Source organism: Montipora foliosa, chromosome 2, assembly GCF_036669935.1.
Source record: "Montipora foliosa isolate CH-2021 chromosome 2, ASM3666993v2, whole genome shotgun sequence".
In the NCBI taxonomy this organism is placed as follows: domain Eukaryota; kingdom Metazoa; phylum Cnidaria; class Anthozoa; order Scleractinia; family Acroporidae; genus Montipora; species Montipora foliosa.
The window spans coordinates 57,600,001-57,608,088 of NC_090870.1; the positions used below are offsets into that span (position 1 = coordinate 57,600,001).

The following is an 8,088-nucleotide window of genomic DNA, read 5'->3' on the forward strand; positions in this document are numbered from 1 at the left end:
GTTTTTGTTTGGATTTACTGTCTATGAGCCTCATATGATGGAATGCGAATGTTATTGGTTACGTACCGCTTACCTGCCCTTTGAGGCATTTTAAACTCTATTCCCAACGCTTCACATCCAAAAGATTAATTCCATGTAAATAGTTTTGAAATGTTACACTTTGTGACGTCTTACTTGAACAAAACGAAAACGTAAACAAATTCTTTAGAGTACGCACCACGGACTGAACATCACCTTTACCTTTGTCCGCGTCCCAAATCGAGAGGCAGATAGTAGTTGTTTACTTTTCTTTAGAAGTAATAAGGCTTTGTTTACCTTCCATTTTAAATATAGCTATGGTACTTCCGTCCAACGAAAAGCAGTCACTGTTTTTGCTTCGTTTCTTTCCGCAATCGTTCAGCGAGACCCTCCATGACTGCATTCGCTTTGAGCTCATACTCGTCATTGCCTTCCTCTTCTTTCTTTTATTTCTCACACGACGACGCTCGCTAGCGGTATTCTCTCTCCATTTAATAAAAAGGGCTTCCGTCTGTTTGATTGCCTTCCATGAAATGATACAAGTAAGGAACGAGCTATGACCAAGACACTCAACTCTTTCCCGCCGAAACAAAGTAAAGTGCGCCAAAATTAAGGTGGGTCGTCGTGTATGGGGTCATAATGTACCCGCATGTATGTCGACCGCTGGTTAACGACGTCAGACTGTTTCAGCCAATGATTGTTCTGGAGTTTATTCACAGTCTTGTAAACTGGTTCCACGCGGGATAATGCATAATGATAACTAATGCTTAAATCTAATGACCTTGTGTTTCACTGAATCTTTTAAGTATCTTTAGTTGTTGGATTCACAGTGATAATGAAGGGTGAATTCGAAACCTGTGTACGTATCAATTGACTGCCAGTCAGCGGTGATCCATTGACGGGCCAGGCCTGCGCGAGCGCGACTCTCACGTGGAAAACGCTTTGACCTTGCATTGGCTCAAGCTGAAGGTAGTCACTTGAAGGGATAGACCAGAGGGCCCTTCCTCGATCCTGAGACTGGGACCGAGTTATACGATCGCCGACAATTTTTCCGAATGGATCTTCGTACGTGAACAATTAAATCATAAGCTCTTTTGATATACCGTATGTGTGCAGAAGCTACAGTTATCTCTTCCCTCGAGTTGAATTAAGGTGAGTTTAAAACGTTGCTTGGTCGTTTGCAGTTCTACTGAATTCGTAGAAAATTCGATTCATAGTAACTGCTGATCAAGCTTTGCAATTAATTGACAATGGGCCCTGTGATCTATGTTCACGTCACATAGATGAAAGGTACCTCCAGTTTCAACGTTTAAATATGATAGTTCAATAATAAAAAAGACACCAAGCAGTTGTTGCAGGATAAGAGCTTGTTACGAGAATTCCTATTCAGAGATCACAAGGCCCATACAATGGATTATAATACTTAATTATTATTATTTTTAAGCTTATTCTTATTTATTTTTGCCAGTGTTGGCCGGGACTCCTCTTCTTTGACAACATTACCTGTTATTTCACCATACTAAGTGACTACCAAGAGAATGTGCAAATTCTGTATTGCAATGTACAATCCCAGTTTGAAATGGACTATTGCATAATTGATATCAGCACTCCCCCTTGGTTAAGAAAGTGAGCAAAGATCAATGGAGTTCTCTAGGGGTATGTTGTAATAGTTTTGGAAATCCTTGGGGAATAGTCTTAAGCATTGGAGTTATTCAGGGTAAACAAAGACTTCGTGGAATTTTATTTGGAAAAAAAAGTACTGTTCAATAAGTTCCTCAGGGGGTAAATTCATATCTTAAGGAAGTCTCCCAGGTGAATGCAGTCTGATAGAATTCCTCAGGAGTATGAAGGAAGTTTATTATATGTTGTTAACCGGGAAGAGGGTGTGGCTATTAAATGTGATAGCCCAATTTTTTTATGCCATTGAAGGAGGACAAAGCACACACAATGACCACACGCAACAGCATGCAAGGACTGGACAAAGCAAACATGATGTGATTTTATTAAGTTGGATAGTAAACCGTTTATTCAATGGTTTACATTGTAAAAGTATAATGGACATGGGTGTTTTGCTCATTGCTCGCCTATACGTGAAACCATCCAACACATGATTGATAGAATTCACATACAAAAGTTATTCAAAATAACTAAGAATCACGAATCACCAGTGCCACTAACAAAAGGAGGGATACAACAATCTGTTAGTATGCCAAGTTGCGATGGTTTCTTTTTGCATTACCTTGTATTAATTTTGTTGTGAATTCTGGCTTAACTGTTCATTAGTGACAGGCGTGTGACTCATTGTTTGTGATAATAAACAATTTTTTTCCTCTGAAAGGATTCATCAAAGAGAAGAGATTCTCCTAAGGCTTAAAATTCACATCCAATTTTTTCCTTAAATTGGCAATTTTTCCATCTCTAAGTTATTATTATTTTGGTAAAAGCTGAGAAATATAGTTCTGTCTCTGCTGTTTATTGAACTGATCAAACCAGAGAAAGAAGCTTTCAATGTAAGTTTTAAATTTACACAATATTTTTAGTACAGCCACAATAACCTAATGAATACTTTGTTAGAGGTGTTGTTATTATTTTATATTAATGTAATATAAGGTTTCTTGAAAGAATTGCTTTTTCTGCCATAAAAAGGGTAAAGGTTTTTGCTCACAACAGGAAGACTTGTTTTGATATCACATGAGTTTAAGTGTTTGTGTTTTTGTGGTTGCATTCAAAGCATGATGGAATGCAGATTCAGGGATATTAGCACAATCTGGATGGTACCACTCACAGCATCCACAACACTTGACATAAGCAGCGAACAAGCTCAACTGAATCATCAGTTGGTGGGAACTCGGTCATCCTTGAAGACTCCAGGCAATCAACAAGGTGCTGGCGCATGGCTCTCTGGTCATATCTCTCGGTGGTGGGGTCACCACCATGGCATAGAGTGGTGGCAAAGGCTATAGCGAAGAGTGCACAATCATTGTAGCCCTTCTGCTTTGCACTTTCTGATTCTTAATTTTAACTATGTTGCCTTTGTAGTGCAACATTCTGCATGCATGTTCTACTGTTTTCCTGGCAGGGCTTCCATACAGACTATCATACACTTTGACTTAAATGCAGCCAAAATCAAACACTGAAACAGGCTGATCTGGATTTGTCTTTTATTAAAGTGTGAAATATTAGAGCAATGAACTTTTTGACAATATTCTTCTAACTGGGTTGTCCATCTTCACCACCTGCATCTTTGAAATTAATTCATTGTGTAAAAATAATCCCATTTGCAAAAGCACAGACAAGACCCCTTGCAAAACCTAAAAAATCATGACCCCGCATTTATTGTTGAAAACATTTAGCTCCCCCCCTCCAGCATGTCTAAAACAGCCTTAACCCCCCCTCCCCCCCCCCCCCTATAAATAACAACCAGTCCAGCTGCTTAACTGAAAAAAGTGAAAATAACCTTGGAAGTATTCCTTTCTTTATCTGCTGCATGTCTGTCAGTGCCCTGATGGCAATCATATACTCACTTTCCTGTTATGATGAATGGAATTCCATCATATTTGATCCTTGATTGGGAGGTTACAGACTGAGGATCTTCAAAAAACACCCTCTTTCCCTTCATTTGCACATTTTCTGGAACAAAGCAAGCCCTAATCTTAATATAATATTGTACACCCCTATCATTTGCTGTATATATATATATATTTTTTTCTTGTTGTAATTATGGGGTGAAATAAAGTATTGTTGTTGTTGTTGTTATTTCACACTCTGACTGAACCAAACCATCGTATGTCGATTAGGAAAAGTCAAGCGATCCTGAAATGATTTTTTTTTTATTCGACAATTTTTAGAAAAATCTCGGACTGCCGGCCATTTAGTGTTTTTAACATCTTGGCCGGCAGTCGACCTGAAAAAAATTCTAAGTGTCACAAATTACGGTTCCTACGGTAAGCCCAGCAAAAAGCAAGCGCTGGACTTGAGATCTAAAAATCATTTCAGGATCGCTTGACTTTTCCTAATCGACATACGATGGTTTGGTTTAGCCAGGGTTCTTTGATTCGACAATTTTTAGAAAAATCTCGGACTGCCGGCCATTTAGTGTTTTTAACACCTTGGCCGGTTACCGGCCATATATAGCCACAGCGTTTTAAATACGCCCGCGAGTATTCATTCTGACTCCTTTACGCGCCTTTTTTTGGCCATTGCGATGCGGTGATTGATGCAGAAACGAAGATCCATTCGGAAAAATTGTCGGCGATTGTATAACTCGGTCCCAGTCTCAGGATCGAGGAAGGGCCCTCTGGTCTATCCCTTCCAGTGACTACCCAAGCTGAAAGTGTTGACAGAGAAACGGATAACTGTAGCTTTTGAATTCACGCGGCTGGCTAGTTCGTCCTTTCTCTCGTTCGCCTGGTTCTTCGAAAGCCCACTTTAGTTACGTGCGTTTAATACATCGAAAATGGTACGACTGGCTCCCAATAAGCCTAGTAAGCATCATATTAAAGCAGAATTCTAAATTTAATCGGACGTCCAGCGACCAATCAGGTAATAACCTTACAGAACGAGCTGTAGGCCGCTTTTATTCCTCGAATTTCTTGGCGGAGAGTGATCATGAAGAGCTGGAAATGGACAGAGTATCCACATCATCTACTGCTGGAACGCTACGCGAAAATCGCCGATTAACTAAAGCTACTCCTCCTCCTCTGTCGAATTCCACACCAGTCGCTGCGCTGCAAGAGCTCACAGTAAGTTAGTTTGTATTATTAATTGCAACTACCTTTTAATATTGTGCAGTTTAATATTTTTGTATCTGGCACACCCTGTGAAAGCTACCAAGTTTTGGTCTTATTAACATGGTTCCAATGTATAAACAACGTTGGTTTTGAATTATAGCGTGCAAAGCTAGAGGGACTGCAAAAGTATGTGTAACACTTCATAAAAAAATAATTTCGTTTATCTTGTGAGTGGTGACGCTTGCCTGATCTTCAAACTTTATGGACCGTGCTGAGTGACCACAACGTATAACATTGAACCAAATTGCAGGCAGTAGTTTTCAGAAAAATAATTCAACAGTTTTACTTGAACATTATTATTGTGAGATCTCAATTTGGGGCATATTGTGAGTGATGGCCTTTGCCCGATCTTTAAACTTTATGGACCATGCTGAGTGACCACAATTTATTATTGAACCAAATTGCAGGCAGTAGTTTACACGAAAATAATTCAGCAGTTTTACTTGAACTTTTAATCGTGAGATCTTAATTTTGGTGCATATTGTGAGTGATGGCCTTTGCCTGATCTTTAAACTTTATGGACCATGCTGAGTGACCACGATTGATAATTATTGTTGAACCAAATTGCAGGCAGTAGTTTTTGTGAAAATAATTCAGCAGTTTTACTTGGACATTTTAATTGTGAGATCTTAATTTGGTGCATATTGTTAGTGATGGCCTTTGCCCAATCTTTAAACTTTATGCATGAATAAGGGATTCAATGCAAATAGGCCATATTCGTATTCTCAGTATTGAACTGGATCTAGCATGAAGTGGAGGCTCTTGCGGGGGAATCTTTTCATGTGTAAATTTGTATTTTTATCTTGAGCAAAAAAAGGATGGGACCGTGCTAACTCAAACGTCCAGTCAACTTATTGTTCTCAAAGAGATTTCCACGGAAGTAGTTTCTGGGTGATTTACTGTTAGCTAAGATGGATTTCCACTAATTCGAACTGCTTTAAAGTTCTTTTTGGACTTTGAGTTAGCAAGCAGTACTGCATGGACATCAATCAACTATCTCCAAAATGACAATAATTTTACTACAAATGAAGAAACATTGATTGTGCTGTGGGTGTTCTGTTGTAAAGCAGTAGGGGAGGGAGGAGGTCAAGTGTTTCTCCTTATTTCGTGAGTGTTGTAGCTGCTTCCCAAGTGTTTTAGATCAGAACAGAGCACAGTTGAGGCTTCTTTATTAGTTGTTTATGATACAGAATAAGTTACTACCTGTCTCATTTGAGAACAGGTGAGTGGAATAAAGCCCTCAGTGACTTCTGATCAACTGCTAGATTCTCCTTCCAGTTTGTCTTGTATATGCTCATGTAACAATTTGGCTTCAGATCAGGAGTCTCTTAGGGCTTGATTCAGAATAATGTTTGGAGTAAGGCCCTACTAAGGTGACTCCCGATCTATAGCCAAATTCTCCCTTCATTACATGAGCATATACAATACAAACTGATCAGAAGTCACAAGATTTGTGGCTTTATTTCACTCACCCCTTCATTTACTACTATGCTCAAAATAAACGTTATTTCCAAAGCAACCAAAACTGTCATCAACATGCTGACTGAATAAATATTTATCAGTGTGTGTTAACAAACTTAATTATAAAATGCTTTAAACTCTCGTATTAGCTAATTTTGAGTGAATTTGACACTTAGTTTATGCTTGCTTGAATCATTGTTTCCCCAGAAAAAAATCAAAGATTAAAAGCACTGAGCACATCAACAAGCTTTACAGCTGAGCAAAGGGAACTTTATTCCCAACTAATGACAACAGATTACATGTCCTCAGAGCACTCCATGTCAGAGTCTGGCTCAGAGCATGAAGATGATGACGACTCTGACCCCCAGCAACCTCACAGGAAAGTGTTTGTTGTCTCAACTCTCCCATGGAGAAGCAATGAACTGGTACAGGTGATGCACCGTTTAGATAAAAAGGTCATGCGTAGGAATGGTGAAAAAAGCATCAACATGACAGTGCAGAGGAGAAGGGAAGGTGTTGTGTCAAGTCGCCCTGCTCCTGACGATGCACCTGTCTTTGCGCTGGCATAGTTGCATGCTTTTTTAAAGTTCTGATTTTAGACCAAAGACTGTCTAAAAGAAACAAAAACAAAGCCAACAAGCACGATAATACAAAAAAAAATAGTAGATAAAAGAAGACTTTGAGATTGCAGAGGAATATTTGACATCCATTTACAGCACTCCTCTACTCATGACTTTTAAAAACACATCTATTGTTTAAAGGATGAATAATACCCAGTGCTTCTAGGAGTGATTTCAAGTAATATTGGTAGACATGAAGGTTTCTAACATCAGAAATTTTCACATAACCTTAAAGTGAAAGTCTTAAGTTACTCTAAACCTCTTGAGAATGAATGAGAAATGACAAGTGTAGAGTACACTATTTCATTATTTTTATGTATAGGCCTACTACTGCATCCTGCTGAAAATCAATATTATTGATTTTTTCATTCCTTTTTTTTTAATTCTTTAAGACGTTACATTGAATTTCAAATAAGAGTCAGGGATTCTGTAAAATTAATTCCAACTCTGAATCTTCCTTGTTTTTGGTAGTCTGTAGCTTAAGTGCAAAGTTAGCTAAAATGATTTAATGGAAAGTATTTGAAACTGTTAGTAGTCCGAATAAACAATACACTATTGGTCTTGCTGTTATAAAAAGGAAGGGCATCATTAGAGTTAAGGTAAGGGATCAGCATGACAAAATTTTGTGTCACAAATGCAAAGGGATATTACATGACCACATGGAAATACATGTACATGTTATATCTTTAAACAGCAGATGCTCTTCTCTAAGCAATTATAACTGATGTTACAGGTCAAAATTGAATTCACGAGTTTAAAACATTTTTTAACCTAGGTTAATTGATTCTCAAATTCCTTTGTCTTCTAGCCCTGATTCATGAATAATTAGGTCTAAAGGACAAAGGAAATTGAAAATCAACCTAGGTTAAAAATTTTTAACCTGAGTTCAATTTTGACCTGTAAATAAACACCAATGAAATACCAAACTATTTTAGTTCATTTGCCAAAAGTTGAACTTGGTGGAAACTGCAGTTTCATGTGTGAAGACTCAAAAGCTCACTCAGGTATTTTATTGGTGTTCATATGAAATATTAAGATATAATATGATGCCTGTAATTTACAGCTTAATGTTAAGGGCTGGTTCACACTTTGACATAAGCACATAAGCAAAAACATAAGCATAAGAAAAATACATGTGTGAACCGGGGTGACATAAGTATAAACATAAGCATAAGCACAAGGAATGGAAGTTTTTCCAT

General features: G+C 38.1%; 1 long non-coding RNA gene across 1 annotated transcript; it reads left to right on the plus strand.

The window, feature by feature from the left end:
• Positions 1-971: 971 nt before the first annotated feature.
• On the plus strand, positions 972-3,194 carry LOC137991010 (uncharacterized). Its single transcript, XR_011121593.1, has 3 exons — positions 972-1,170; positions 1,487-1,674; positions 2,750-3,194. It is a non-coding gene; the product is annotated as an uncharacterized lncRNA (long non-coding RNA).
• The last annotated feature ends 4,894 nt before the right edge of the window (positions 3,195-8,088 follow it).